We start from the raw sequence: 16,219 nt of genomic DNA, 5'->3' as shown, positions 1-16,219 counted from the left end.
CTCCATTTGGGCTTTAAATGGGTCTCCACAAGAGATCCTTTATTGGCCACCCAAAAGGGATGGGGTCATTACGGAAGAGCAACAAAGATAGAGGGGCTTGACAAATAAGACAAGGTGTTGTTTACAATCATGTCCCAGGCGATTAGTGACAGGCCAACAACGCAATGGCCCCACCACAATTAGTGTGGGTCACACCACAATACACCACACCCAAACCCAGTAAAAAATATAGATGTAATTTTTTAAAACCTTTATTTAGCTAGGCAAGTCAGTTAAGAACAAATTATTATCTTCAATGACGGCTTAGGAACGGTGGGTTAACTGCCTTGTTCAGGGGAATCAATCTTGCAACCTTCCGGTTACTAGTTGAATGCTCTAACCACTAGGCTACCCTGCCACCCCATTGTGTAGCGTCTTGGCAAAAGTTGCAACAGAGGGGGGAAATGCTCAAATCCATTTAAAAGTAATGAAAATCTATATATGCAAATGTGGTTCTTGATATGGTGCACTGCTAATTCTAGCAATGAGTGTTGTGAAGAAAGATCTGCTGACAGCTTGTGTAACCTATATGACCCAAAGCAGCTGAAGTCAGTACATCACATGGTGATAGGAGCCAATGAAGGGCTCACAGTGTACCAACGAAGGGCTCACAGTGTACCAAAAAGCAGTCAGACCTATAGTTTGGGGCATACATCTAGGCAGCTGTGAAATACTAAGACTTAGCGCTAATATATATATATATTTAGGCATTTCACCAGAATATAAATAGGCATAACTGGAGGAAAGATTTATTTCTGTTAAAGGCCGAATGCAGCTGTTTTTTTCTTATTCTCAATATCAAATCATTTCTGGGTAACAAGTAAGTACCTTACTGTGATTGGTTTCAATCAAAATGGTATAAAATAGAAATAGCTTCTTAGCAAGAGCAATTTCTCAAGCAAAAAGGTAGCAAGGACTGTCTGGGAGAAGTCTGAGTCGGGAGGGGAAACCTGAAAACAAGTTGTTATTGGCAGAGAGGTTCGGAACTCTCTTTCTTATTGGTCTATTAACTCATTTACCATGTGGTGATGTCACCAGGCCAAAACTCCATCCCTCCAAAACAGGGAGAAATTTCAGGCAGTCTTTTCAAACAGCTCTTACACTAAAAAGGCATTATCATAATTTTCACAATCTCACAGTATCATTCCAACCTCGCACTGTTGGAATACAGTGCCTATAGAAAGTATACTTCCCTCTTGAATTTCTTCACATTTTATTGTGTATCAAAGTGGGATTACAGTTTTTTTGTCAACGATCTACACAAAATACTCTGTCATGTCATAGTGGAAGAACATTTTTACATTTAAAAAAATAAAAGATTAATGAAAAATAAAATACAAATATACCTTGATTAGATACATATTCACCCCCGTGAGTCAAAACATGTTAGAAACATCTTTGGCAAGTGATTACAGCCGTGAGTCTTCTTGGGTAAGTCTCATAAGAGCTTTGCACACCTGTATTGTGCATTATTTGACCATTAATCTTTTCACAATTCTTCGAGCTACGTCAAGGTTATGGAGCTAGATAGCAATTTTCAATTCTTAGACCATAGATTTTCAAGCAGCGTTACAGCAGTCAATTTAAGGCAGTCAAAACTGTAACTTGGCCACTCAGGAACATTCACTGTCTTGTTGGTAAACAACTCCAGTGTAGATCTGTCTTTGTGTTGTAGGTTATTGTCCTGTTGAAAGGTGAATTCCTCTCCCAGTGTCATGGCTCCGACCGAAGGTGGCTCCCCTTCCCGTTCGGGTGGCGCTCGGTCGTCGTCTCCGGCCGACTAGCTGCCACTGATTCTTTCCTCCCCCTCCTTGCGTGTTTATTGGTTACACCTGTTATGAGTTTGTGGTAATTAGTTGGGCTTTATTAGTCAGCCGGGCCGCCTGTTTCTTTGTGCGGGATTAATTATTGTAACATGTGTGTATGTTGGAGACGAACGTGTTTGTTTCTGTTCGTGGATTTTACTGGACTGTTTTCGTCCCCGCGTTTGGGGCATATGTTTTGAGCACCCAGTGTTTTGTGGGGTGGCCGTTGTTCACCGGGTGTGCATTAAAAGAGCACTATATTGAACTCTCTGTTTCCTGCGCCTGACTTGACACCTACGACACCCAGATCGTTACACCCAGTATCTGGTGTCAAGCAGACTGAAGCAGGACTTCATCTAAGATATTGCCTGTGCTTTGCACCACCCTGTTTCTTTTCATTCTGAAAAATTCCCCAGTATTTGCCAATGTCAAGCATACCTAAACCATGATGCAGCCACCACCATCCATGTAAGGCACCTCATGGCAGTGCTAGAGGCGTCACTACAGACCCGGGTTCAATCCCGGGCTGTATCACAACCGGCCATGATCGGGAGTCCCATAGGGCGGCGCACAATTGGTCTAGCGTTGTCCGGGTTAGGGGAGGGTTTGGCCGGGGGTCTTTACTTGGATCATTGCGCTTAAGCAACTTCTTGTGGCTGGCCGAGCGCATGCAGGCTGACCTCGGTCATCAAGTGAACGGTGTTTCCTGCAACACATTGGTGCGGCTGGCTTCCAGGTTAAGTGTTAAGAATCTTGGTTTGGCAGGTCATGTTTCGTAGGATGCATGACTTGACCTTTGCCTCCCGAGCCAGCTCAGTTCAGAAGGACAACTGCATCATTGATGTGTCTGGGTGGTTTACCACATAATCCATAGTATAATAATACAATATAATTATACATGACCATGTTATGCTTTCGAAACGCTCCTTAGTCTTTGTAGTTGAATCTGTGCTTTAAATTCAATATATGACTGAGGGACCTTACAGATGTTGTATGTATAGGGAGGGGCAGAGGAAGGGGTAGTTTTTCAAAATATCAAGTTAACCCCTTTTTATTTCACACAGAATGAGTCTATATATCTTATATGATTTGTTAATTTTACTTATGAACTCATTTAGCCTGGCCTAACAAAGAGGTGAATACTAATTCAACAACTATACTTTAGTTATTTAATTTGTATTCATTTGTAAAAAAATATATAGAATGTTCTTTTCAGTTTGACATTATGACATTTTGTGTAGATCAATGACAAAAAATGACAATTAAATCTGTTTAAATCCCACTTTGTAACGCAACAAAATGTGAAAAAAGTGAAATGGGGTGTAAACTTTTTCTAGACACATATATAAAACACAGGAAATCTTGTTTTTGAAAGCACTGGGCCTTTAAAATGAAATACAGAGGGACAACAAGGAAAACCAAGCATTGTCTGATAAATCACAGTAAAAATGTCTGTATTATTCACACATTCCCTCGCACTTCACACCATTGTTGGCTACGAATATAACATAAAGACAACATTTTTTTGTTAAATTGTGGAGAGAGAAATGCAGTTTCCACATCATTTAAACTCCAAAAATCTATGTGATACCTTTGAATCAACTTGGAAAACTGATTGGATTTGCAAAAAGTCATTAAGGTAAGGGCATTTTGTATTTTTTTTTCACCTAACTTTTAACATAAATACAAAGACATGGTGAAACGTTTTGTTGATTCACGCTGAATTCACGTTAGTTGACAACTCAACCAAATGTAAATGAAAACTTGACGTTGAACTGATGTCTGTGCCCAGTGGGATGGCTTGCTTTGCTTTAGCGAAACACCCGCTGGTCAAGTCAAAATCATGAGGATTATGTTTCTACCATTGAAAACCACAACAAACACATAAATGTGGGATAGAATGTTTCCCAACAACCAGGCCTGGTCTGTTGTCCATGTATCCTATCCAGAAGCCTTACAATATTACCAATAAATCAGTTCATCGGAGCTTGGCATGTGGGTGGATTGATACTGACACAAGTCTTGAAATGTAGGCCTTATACAAAAAAAGTAATTATTTCATTATATGCTATAGCAAGATCGCTTTATAATTGTAATAACACTATTTAGCAAAAAGGGTAGGGGATATCTCGAGGTATCAAGCTAGGTAAAAGACCCTTATATTATATAAATGTTCAGAGATTCTGTGAAGAAGAGATGTGATGTAGGCATTCACATTATATGTGACTGATTGGACTCCCTTGCTTCACCAGAGTAATAAAGTATTAGCCTATCATTCATAGCATGGCACAGTGATGCCTTTGGAAAAACAACAATAGGGACCCAGATGAAACCAGATGAAACCTCTACACTTGGATAAATCCTCCCCACAGGCTATAGCCATTATGTAGGCCATAGACAAACCATAGGCTAAAATGATAAGTGATATTCGGTTAAACTTGTTCAATAGCAATGAAATGAGAGTATGAGACTGCATTTGTCCTCATTTCGATAAGAGACAAGCTTAGAGAGAATATTCCAGATGCGCCTATTGCTGATAATAACACTTCAACAGAGCAAAGCTTTTGATTAGATTCATAACTATGAATTCATAACCATTTCTCTCTATATACAGTGCCTTCAGAAAGTATTCATACCCCTTGACTTATTCCACATTAATTTAGGTTACAGCCTGAATTCAAAAGGGATTAAACTGATATTTTTAACACCCATCTACACACAATACCCCATAATGACAAAGTGAAAACATGTTTTTAGAAATGTTTGCAAATGTATTGAAAATTAAATACAGAAATATCTCATTTACATAAGTATTCACTCTCCTGAGTCGAAACATTGTAGAAGCACATTTCTGGGTAAGTCGATAAGAGCTTTCCACACCTGGATTGTGCAACATTTGCCCATTATTCTTTTCATAATTCTTCAAGCTGTGTCAAATTGGTTGTTGATCATTGGTAGACAGAGGGACAGCATTTTCAGGTCTTGCTATAGATTTCCAAGTAGATTTAAGTCAAAACTGTAACTTGGCCACTCAGAAACATCCACTGTCTTCTTGGTAAGCAATTCCAGTGTAGATTTGGCTTTTTGTTTGAGGTTATTGTCCTTCTGAAACATGAATTAATCTCCCAGTGCATAGTGGAAAGCAGACTGAACCAGGTTTTCCTCTAGGATTTTGCCCGTGGTTAGCTCCATTCCTTTTCTTTTTTATCCTGAAAAACTCCCCAGTCCTTAACAAATACAAGCACACCCATAACATAATGCAGCCACCACTATGCTTGAAAATATGTAGAGTGGTACTCAATAATTGTGTTGTATTGGATTTTCTCCAAACATAACACTGTACCTAGGACAAAATGAATGGCTTTGCCACGTTTTTGCAGTATTACTTTAGTGCATTTTTGCAAACAGGATGCATGTTTTGGAACATTTTATTCTTTACAGTCTTTCTTCTTTTCATTCTTTCTATTAGGTTAGTATTGCGGAGTAACTACAATGTTGTTGATCCATCCTCAGTTTTCTGCTATCACAGTCATTAAACTATGTAACTGTTTTAAAGTAATTATTGACCTCATGGTAAAATCCCTGAGTGGTTTCCTTCCTCTCCGGCAACTGAGTTAGGAAGGATATCTGTATCTTTGTAGTGTCACGTCCTGACCATAGAAAGCCTTTTTTTCTATGGTGGAGTAGGTCAGGGCGTGACTGGGGGGGGTGTTCTAGTTTATTATTTCTATGTGTAGTCTAGTTTTTGTATTTCTATGTTGGCCTGGTATGGTTCCCAATCAGAGGCAGCTGTCTATCGTTGTCCCTGATTGGGGATCATATTTAGGCAGCGTTTTCCCACCTGTTGTTTATGGGATCTTGTTTTTGTATTGTTGCTTTTGAGCCCTACAAGGCTGTACGTTCGTTTGTTTGTTTCTCTTTATTGTTTTGTTGCTGGTTCACATTTAAATAAATGATGATGAACCCAAATCACGCTGCGCCTTGGTCTACCCATTTCAACGAGCGTTAAAGACGATCCCACCAACAACGGACCAAGCAGCGTGCACAGGAGGAAAGCCAGGAGTGGAGGACATCCTGGACGTGGGACGAGATTATGGCAGGAGACAGAAGCAGGCATGGAAGCAGGCGGAGGCAGCGAGGGAAGGACAGCGACGACGCCAGGTTCGCGTCAATGACGCAAGCCCAAAAGACAGCCCAAAAATGTTTTGGGGGCACATTTTTACCCCTGAACTTATTTAGGCTTGCCGTAACAAAGGAGTTGAGTACTTATTGACACAAGACATTTCTGCTATCATTTTCTATTAATTTGTAAAAATGTCTAAAATCATCATTCAACGTTGACATTATGGGGTATTTTGCGAATAGGCCAATGACACAAAATCTCAATGTAATCCATTTTAAATGCAGGCTGTAACACAATAAAATGTAGAACAATTCAAGGAATGTGAAAACTTTCTGAAGGCACAGTCAAATGAGGCAGTGTGAGTTGTGGATCTCTTGATAACGACTTTGATGATGTTTCGACAGTGTTATGTAAATTCAAAGGCTGTTATTCATGTGCAGCCACATAGCATGCATACATGAGCCAGGCATGTTATATAACCAACAAACCCCCCTCATAGCCCAGTCAGAGGCTCCACTTCTGGCTACCTATCTTAGGGGCAACATGGTATGTGTTTGAAGGTATACAAGCAAAAGCATAACATCCATCTAGACATAGCACATCCAAAACTTTTCTGTTTTTAATTCCAAATGTCTTAGATAATCTGGGCGGTACCATTGTGTACTATTATCATCAAATAAAGATGAAATACAATTGGGATAATAATATTAAAAAGTCTAATATATATATTGGATGTTGATATATACTGTAGCCATATATATATATATATATATATATATATATATATATATATATATATATATATACACATTTTTATATAGTGCCAGTCAAAAGGTTGGAAACACTGACTCATTCAAGGGTTTTTCTTTATTTTTGCTATTTTCTACATTGTAGAATAATGGTGAAGACATCAAAACTATGAGGAAACACATATGAAATCATGTAGTAACCAAAAAAGTGTTAACAAAGTAGCCACCCTTTTCCTTGATAACAGGTTTGCACACTCTTGATATTCTCTCAACCAGCTTCATGAGGAATGCTTTTCCAACAGTCTTGAAGGAGTTCCCACATATGCTGAGCACTTTTTGGTTGTTTTTCCTTCACTCATGGTCTAAGTCATCCCAAACCATCTCAATTGGGTTGAGGTCAGGTGATTGTGGAGGCCAGGTCATCTTCGGATGCAGCACTCCATCACTCTCAAATAGCCCTAACAAAGCCTGGAGGTGTGTTTGTGTTCATTGTCCTTTTCAAAAACAAATTATAGTGGGACTAAGTGTGGCCGATGTGAAATGGCTAGCTAGTTAGCGGTGGTGCGCGCTAATAGTGTTTCAGTCGGTGACGTCACTTGCTCTGAGACCTAGAAGTAGTTGCTCCCCTTGCAAGGCTTTTGTGGTGCGATGGGTAATGTGAGTGACTGTGGTTGATGTGTGCAGAGGGTCCCTGGTTCGAGCCCAGGTTGGGGCGAGGAGGGGGACGAAAGCTATACTGTTGCATTGATGCTGTTGACCTGGATCACTGGTTGCTGAGGAAAAGGAGGAGGTCAAAAGGGGGTGAGTGGGAAGAAGTAGAGATGGGAAGAGGTATCGTTGCAGAATGCTGTGGTAGACATGCTGGTTAAGTGTGCCTTGAATTCTAAATAAATTCTTGACAGTGTCACCAGCAAAGCACCCCCACACCATCACACCTCCTTCTCCATGCTTCATGGTGGGAACTACACATGAGGAGATCTTCCATTCACCTACTCTGCATCTCACAAAGACATGGTGTTTGGAACCAAAAATCTCCAATTTGGATTTATCAGACCAAAGGAGAGATTTCCACCGATCTAATGTCCATTGCTCGTGTTTCTTGGCCCAAGCAAGTCTCTTCTTCTTATTGCTGTCCTTTAGTAGTGGTTTCTTTGCAGCAATTTGAAGGACTGATGAAGGCCTGATGAAGGCCTGATTCACGCAGTTTCCTCTGAACAGTTGATGTTGAAATGTGTCTGTTACTTGAACTCTGTGAAGCATTTATTTGGGCTGCCATCTGAGGTGCAGTTAACTCTAATGAATTGATCCTCTGCAGCAGAGGTAACTCTGGGTCTTCCATTCCTAAGGATGTCCTCGTGAGAGTTAAAAGTTATTGAAATGTTCCATGTTGACTGACCTTCATGTCTTAAGTAATGATGGACTGTTGTTTCTCTTTGCTTATTTGAGCTGTTCTTGCCATAATATGGACTTGGTCTTTAACCAAATAGGGCTATCTTCTGTATGCTGCCCCTACCTTGTCACAACACAACTGATTGACTCAAATGCATTAAGAAGGAAAGAAATTCCACAAATTAACTTTTAACAAGGCACACATATTAATTGAAATGCATTCCATGAAATGCATACCTCATGAAACTGGTAAAGAGAATGGCAGGATTGTGCAAATCTGTCATCGAGGCAAAGGATGGCAACTTTGAAGAATCTCAAATCTAAAATAGATTTTGATTTGTTTAACACTTTTTTGGTTAGTACATGATTGTACATGAAAACCCTTGAATTAGTAGGTGTGTCCAAACATATGACTGGTACTGTATATATACATATATCTTTTTTATAAACATGAATGAGTTCTTGTTTTTCCTCTCTTTTTATCTTCATTAAACTCTATATTATTTTGCTGCTGTTGGAGCAAATCCTTTTTGCTAGTGATGTAGAAAAATCAATATTCCTCCCAGTTCTGTTAGGCCTCTGTACACGTATATACACTTTAAAGGGCTTTAACGTAGTCCGAAATTAGACTTGAACTGAATCACCAGTTTATTGTTTTGACTTTCAGGACCTTGGACAAGAGCTCAGCGGTCCGCGTCGCTGATCAAAACCACCGCGCGCTCTGAGCCCTTGACAGCTTCCGCGTCTGCTTAGCCAACTACATCTCGAAAGGTCAGTTATTCGGGAGAATAGCACGCTAGTACATCTCAGCGCCCGTGGCTTTTGAACTGCGACGGTAGGCCTACTCTCAGATGTACCCTGGCTATTGCATGCGAGGCATAGCCTGCGGACACCTGTTGTCCCTGGGTTAAAGTAGTCTTGCGCAGTCTTATTTGATGTTTGCTAATTAAAAAATAATGTAGCCTATATAGTTTGGAATCACTCTTTGGATTACATATAGAAAGGACACAGGGGTTAAGCGCTGGCCTACATTGAAAACACTGAGAAGGGGCAATGTGTAACAAAAACGTAACTAACATAAATCTTAAATAATATTTTGGGCAAATGTGAAGAGAACAACCACGATACCGCTAGGAAGACTTGCTCCTAATGTTTCACTCCCGCGCCCTAATCATTTCAACCCAAGTAATCAACCAAAGAGTTGTTCTGAACATGATTACCGAGTGGGGGAACTAATCCTCCGGTGCGCGCGCCACCGTGATTTCCAAACAACATATGCAACGCATTAAGGTAAGGTTCGCACAGTTTCGAAGACCCTTTCCCAAATTACCATTATTTCAACGAACAACTATGAATAGTAGCCATCCCTATAATCTTCTAACTGTAGTTGAAAGCACAAGTTTTGTTTCACAACTTCGTATGCCAAGTCAACTGCGTAATACGGACATATGACATATGACATATGACTTATAGTCTTAGGCTATAATGAAAAACCTCAAATATATAAGCCTAAATATAATACCATTAATTGAATCCCATATTATATATTAAGTAGCCTATTTGAAAAATAAAATAGCCCATTTACCCCTCCAAAAGGTTCAAACTAGGCTATGAGTCAACTGCAATCAATAGCCGCATGTTAACGATAGCCTATACACTTTAGCTGAATTGTACAGTTTAAATGGGCTGTGTTTGATTAAAGAAAAATTGTAGGGCCAGTAGGCATCTAATGACATATTCTGTTGAGGTTAGGAACCGGCACTAGACAACAAAGGTAGATGAAAATAGGCTACTTACATGTGAAACTCCTTTATTTACAGCATTGCTTCCCCCAGTCTACTTCAATACATTTGAGAATTTCCATCCACTGGTAGAGATACCCGAAGCAAGGCCTTGTCAAACACTCTTTAGACAATTCCACACCATCCGAAACACATTATTTCAAAAGCATTATAATTAAAGTATTAATGCAAGGTGCATCCCATGTTGGATGAAAAAAAACGCGCGGACTCAATTCTGCCAGTTGTTAACCCAACTCCTTATTAGGCAAATTCTTTACGGTTCTGAGTTGACCAATTAATATTTTATAACACTTTCAAATAAATTTGCTCCAAATAAATGGTTTAATGTGCTCCGTTCAGAAACAGTCGTTGTCCACACAGCTGTTGATTTAGTCCAAGTAGGCTGTAACAACTTCATACGCGCGCCGGTGAGAGATTGAACGTTTTCAACATCTTCTGTAACCTCTCTCCGAAAAACCAGTCCGAACCATTTTGATTGCCCTTGAGCCGCGAAGTGAGGAACTAAGATTTCCCAAGGTAACGCCTACTCAGATTCGTCTGTACTTTTCGGACAGCACATCACATCACCGGCTGTGCATCTCATGAGGGCATAATAAAATGATAGTCGAGCATGCAATAATATGCTATTGCTACTACGTTTAAACAATGTATAGACGGAATGAGGATGAGCAAAGGTGTCTGGATGGTGAGAGAGTATTATTAAAAACTCCTCGTTTGACGAGTCTGTAATCTTTCTGTCTTAGAAGTGTCACAAATTGTCACACGTTATGTGCTACAGAACAGATTCCCTCAGATAGGCCTAGGTTAGTCAATTATGCTTTTAAATAGCCTATAGTTTAAATGTAGGCCTAGCCCTATGGGATAAAAGGATTAGGACATTTGATTGATCTTGAATATTATTATTAACTCAACTATCAGTGAATGCATACCTCATCCTGATGGAGACTGTATAGTGATTTGTGGAATCGATTTTCCCCATTTAATTAGCAAGCTAACCACATAACTAGCCTATTTATGTAACCACCTGTTCTTCAGGAAGTGAACATTAGGATGTTATTTTGAAAATCTAGGCTCAATAGGATCATGAGGCTAATGGGGATTGTGGTGTTTTCATGACAACACAATGCTTTGTTTTTAATTCTGGGTAGATTTAAAGTAGGTCTATAACTTAGTTGAAATGGTTAGGACAATATGAGTCAGTAATACAATGTTTTATTGAGTTCACCCACCAATCCAGTGGCCTATAATGTGTGTTGATGCCTTGCATTGTCTCAACAAATGTATTCCACACCTGGGTTCAGTGCCCCCTCTGCTGGTAAACGGTAAGAACAACCGTTTGTGTATTGCACCGACTAGGATACATTACAGAAGACCTACTACTAAGACTACTTGTTGGGTTAATATCGAATAAACACTGTAATTGAAGTAATAGCCTACATGTAGACCTGTGTTGTTTAGAACAGCTACACTTGATGATCTGGCATGGAGAATAAGCAATGGCTAGTTATTACTATCAGCCACGTTCTAAATGATGTAGGCCTACCCTCCCAAGTCGACCACACTGCCACTCTGGTCCTAAGAGGCTGTCGAGTTACCTGCAAAATGGAGATACTTTTCTCCTAGATAGACCCCGAGGTAGCCTATCACATAGTCATTTGGTCACGGAATAAATCAAGCATACTCAGACAGCAAATGTGTTGCAGTTCAGATCCAGTCCACACATTCTTCTGCCCAGTTCCCTCGAAGGGCATCTTTCGTCACAGCCTCATTCATTTTATAAAACGTGTTATTCTCACTTGACTGTGGTCTATCTAAAGCGGCGTACATTAAAAACGGCCCATTCATTTACATTTAGCAGATGCTTTTATCCAGAGCGATTTACAGTTAGTGCATTCATCTTAAGATCGCTAGGTGAGACAACCATATATCACAGTTCTAGTAAAATTTTTGCTCAATAAAGAAGATATCAGCAAAGTAAGTGCTTGTAGGAAAAGATAAGTGCAAAAAAAAGTATTTGGGGGGGAATAAGACTGACTGTGTAATTTAAGATACTCTTTAAAGAGCTATGGTTTCAGATGTTTTCGGGAAGATAGGCAGGGACTCTGCTTTCCTAGCATCAGGGGGAAGCTGGTTCCACCATTGGGGTGCCAGGACAGAGATAACTTTGACTGGGCTGAGCAGGAGGTGACCTCCCGAGTGCTCAGGTTGGGATGTAGGGTTTGAGCATAGCCTGAAGGTAGGGGCAGTTCCCCTTGCTACTCCGTAGGCAAGCACCATAGTCTTGTAGTAGATGCGAGCTTCAACTGGAAGCCATTGGAGTCTGCGGAGGATCGGGGTGATGTGGGAGAACTTGGGAAGGTTGAACACCAGGTGGGTGTTCAACTTCTGGATAAGTTGCAGGGGTTTGATGGCACAAGCGAGGAGCCCAGCCAACAGAGAGTTGCAGTAGTCCAGTAGGGAGATGTCAAGTGCCTGAATTAAGACCGGCGCTGCTTCCTGTGTAAGGAAAGGTCGTACTCTATGGATGTTGTAAAGCATGAACCTGCAGGAACGAGTCACTTCTTTGATGTTTGCAGAGAATGACAGGGTGTTGACCAGGGTCACGGAAAGGTTTTTGCACTATGGGAGGTGGACACTCTGGGGTTGTTGACTGTGATGGAGAGGTCTTTGAGTGGGCACACCTTCCCCGGGAGGAAGACCAGCTCCATCTTGTCGAGGTTGAGCCTTAGGTGGTGGACAGACATTTCAAAGAATGTTGTGTGGTAGCTTAAAATACCAAGCAAATAAAACACCACTGTGGATGGTTTTATTACAAAGTACAAAATGCACCATCATTTTGTAGGAAACAGGTGCATTCTCCAGAGTTACATCTGCAACCTTTGAGAACACACAGACAATTAATTGAAAAGGACCAATACGTTTCAATTCCAATTCAATTAGAGTAATAGAGGCACCTCTATAGTCTTGAAAACCCAGACCTTGGAGCCATTGGTACATTGTGGGAGGCAATCCATCTGACTAGAAAGACTAGCACCTCTACACTATAACACTAAATTCATGCTTTATTGTGATAGAAGCAGGGGCGGACTTGAAGAGTGACACAGTCATCTTGGTATGACCCAAAAAGTTTTTGAGCTGAATTCCTGGCATGTTCCCAGAATGATTTTCCTCTGTACCCACCCATTGATACAAGGGAGGCTAAACATTAGTATCTGTCACAAGTAGAATAATCTGCAGGAAAAAAACAGCATAGACCAGCCTAAATTTCAATCTGGCCCATTCTGGTCTATACTGGTCAGTGCTGGTCAAGCTGATCCGAGCAGCATGGTCTAGCTGGTTAGGCCGGCCAACCAGCTGGTTAAGCTGTGGATGCTAGTGACCAGTTAATGCTGGAATGCTGGTGACCAAGCTGGTCCATGCCGGTCTATGCTGGTCCAGCATGGTAGCTGGTCAAGGTAGTCTGGCAAAACCACGCCCATCATTATCATATTTCTCAGCATGCTCCATTGCAGTTAGATTTTTGGGGAATTGTTTGTTTCAATATCGTTTTTGTTTGTTGTATTTTTGTATGTGTCAGGGTTTTCGCTGCTGGTCATTTGAGTCCAGTGCAGGAGAGCAGAGAATAGGTGATCAGGCGACTTTATTAGCCAAGAGCAACAAACAGACGGGCGCAAACAGCTACAACTTAAGCCAACCGGCAAAAGTGACAAGCGCAAAATACCGTCAATAATATAACAATAAGGTTCACCAATAATTCCCCAAATAGGGTACAGGCAATGCCCAGGGTGAAAAACCAGACTGGCGCGATACAACAAACACAAAACAAAACAATTCCACACAAAGACATGGGGGGAACAGAGGTATATATACAGTGCCTTGCGAAAGTATTCGACCCCCTTGAACTTTGCGACCTTTTGCCACATTTCAGGCTTCAAACATAAAGATATAAAACTGTATTTTTTTGTGAAGAATCAACAACAAGTGGGACAGAATCATGAAGTGGAACGACATTTATTGGATATTTCAAACTTTTTTAACAAATCAAAAACTGAAAAATTGGGCGTGCAAAATTATTCAGCCCCCTTAAGTTAATACTTTGTAGCGCCACCTTTTGCTGCGATTACAGCTGTAAGTCACTTGGGGTATGTCTCTATCAGTTTTGCACATCGAGAGACTGAAATGTTTTTCCATTCCTCCTTGCAAAACAGCTCGAGCTCAGTGAGGTTGGATGGAGAGCATTTGTGAACAGCAGTTTTCAGTTCTTTCCACAGATTCGCGATTGGATTCAGGTCTGGACTTTCACTTGGCCATTCTAACACCTGGATATGTTTATTTTTGAACCATTCCATTGTAGATTTTGCTTTATGTTTTGGATCATTGTCTTGTTGGAAGACAAATCTCCGTCCCAGTCTCAGGTCTTTTGCAGACCCCATCAGGTTTTCTTCCAGAATGGTCCTGTATTTGGCTCCATCCATCTTCCCATCAATTTTAACCATCTTCCCTTTCCCTGCTGAAGAAAAGCAGGCCCAAACCATGATGCTGCCACCACCATGTTTGACAGTGGGGATGGAGTGTTCAGGGTGATGAGCTGTGTTGCTTTTACGCCAAACATAACATTTTGCATTGTTGCCAAAAAGTTCCATTTTGGTTTCATCTGACCAGAGCACCTTCTTCCGCATGTTTGGTGTGTCTCCCAGGTGGCTTGTGGCAAACTTTAAACAACATTTTTTTATGGATATCTTTAAGAAATGGCTTTCTTCTTGCCACTCTTCCATAAAGGCCAGATTTGTGCAATATACGACTGATTGTTGTCCTATGGACAGAGTCTCCCACCTCAGCTGTAGATCTCTGCAGTTCATCCAGAGTGATCATGGGCCTCTTGGCTGCATCTCTGATCAGTCTTCTCCTTGTATGAGCTGAAAATTTAGAGGGACGGCCAGGTCTTGGTAGATTTGCAGTGGTCTGATACTCCTTCCATTTCAATATTATCGCTTGCACAGTGCTCTTTGGGATGTTTAAAGCTTGGGAAATCATTTTGTATCCAAATCCGGCTTTAAACTTCTTCACAACAGTATCTCGGACCTGCCTAGTGTGTTCCTTGTTCTTCATGATGCTCTCTGCGCAGTGCAGGTGCATTTATACGGAGACTTGATTACACACAGATGGATTGTATTTATCATCATTAGTCATTTAGGTCAACATTGGATCATTCAGAGATCCTCACTGAACTTCTGGAGAGAGTTTGCTACACTGAAAGTAAAGGGGCTGAATAATTTTGCACGCCCAATTTTTCAATTTTTGATTTGTTAAAAAAGTTTGAAATATCCAATAAATGTCCTTCCACTTCATGATTGTGTCCCACTTGTTGTTGATTCTTCACAAAAAAATACAGTTTTATATCTTTATGTTTGAAGCCTGAAATGTGGCAAAAGGTCGCAAAGTTCAAGGGGGCCAAATACTTTCGCAAGGCACTGTATATGCAGTGTGATTAGGGATGTAAACCAGGTGTGCAGGGAACAAGACAAAACAAATGGAACAATGAAAAATGAAGCGGCGATGTCTAGAAGGCCGTTGACGTCGACCGCCGAACGCCGCCCGAACAATGAGGGGAGCCGACTTCCGACAGTATGTACGTTGCTTGATTAATTAATCTTATGCTACACAAAGATAAATAAGATACATTTTTCTTAACTAATCCAATCTGGTAGTTGGATTTATTGTACCCGTTACTGAAATGGTTGTTCCAGTTTAGATGCTTTAGGTAATCTCATGTACTTATCTTTCTAACCCTGGCAGTCATTCTGAATACATATTGTTGGTGACTAAAATAAAACAAAATGGGATATCCCCACTTTTTCTGGATTCTGATTGGAATTAAACATCACTTTGCTAGCCAGCATAATGTGACTTGCATGTCTAAGGGGAAAACTAGGCCCTCAAAGTACTTTGATGCTGGTTTAGTTGGTGACCACTATACCAGCAGATGTTTGTCACAATGTCCAAAACAGATGCTGGTCACCAGCAAAAACACAGCGAAGGCTGGTGACCTATGCTGGCCTATACTGTTTTTTGCCAGCAGGGCCAAATATGTCAGACAGGTGGATAAATAACAAAACAATGCACCCTTGACCAATTGTCAGGTTAAGGGGTTGAATGTAAGTTCATTTATGGTCACTAAATTCCCAGTACCATTTGAGAACTTACAGGGACTGGATAAATAGACAGAAATTAATAGGCAGATATCTGTGATCAAATCCAGACAGGACACAGACAAATGAAGGCCTTTTGTTGAGATTGCAAACCAGGCATGAT

General features: G+C 40.7%; 1 protein-coding gene across 1 annotated transcript in view; it reads right to left on the bottom strand.

Annotated features, from left to right (window-relative positions):
- scn5lab (sodium channel, voltage gated, type V-like, alpha b) overlaps positions 1–10,383 on the bottom strand; it is a 216,934-nt gene extending 206,551 nt beyond the window's left edge. Inside the window, 1 exon segment of the mRNA XM_046355765.1 lies at positions 9,903–10,383. The gene's annotated coding sequence lies outside the window, so the exon portion shown is untranslated.
- Between the last annotated feature and the right edge of the window lie 5,836 nt (positions 10,384–16,219).

This window comes from Oncorhynchus gorbuscha, linkage group LG07 (assembly GCF_021184085.1).
Source record: "Oncorhynchus gorbuscha isolate QuinsamMale2020 ecotype Even-year linkage group LG07, OgorEven_v1.0, whole genome shotgun sequence".
Taxonomy (NCBI): domain Eukaryota; kingdom Metazoa; phylum Chordata; class Actinopteri; order Salmoniformes; family Salmonidae; genus Oncorhynchus; species Oncorhynchus gorbuscha.
Note: the sequence above shows the minus strand (reverse complement) of the source record. Positions and strands in the feature narration are given on the sequence as shown.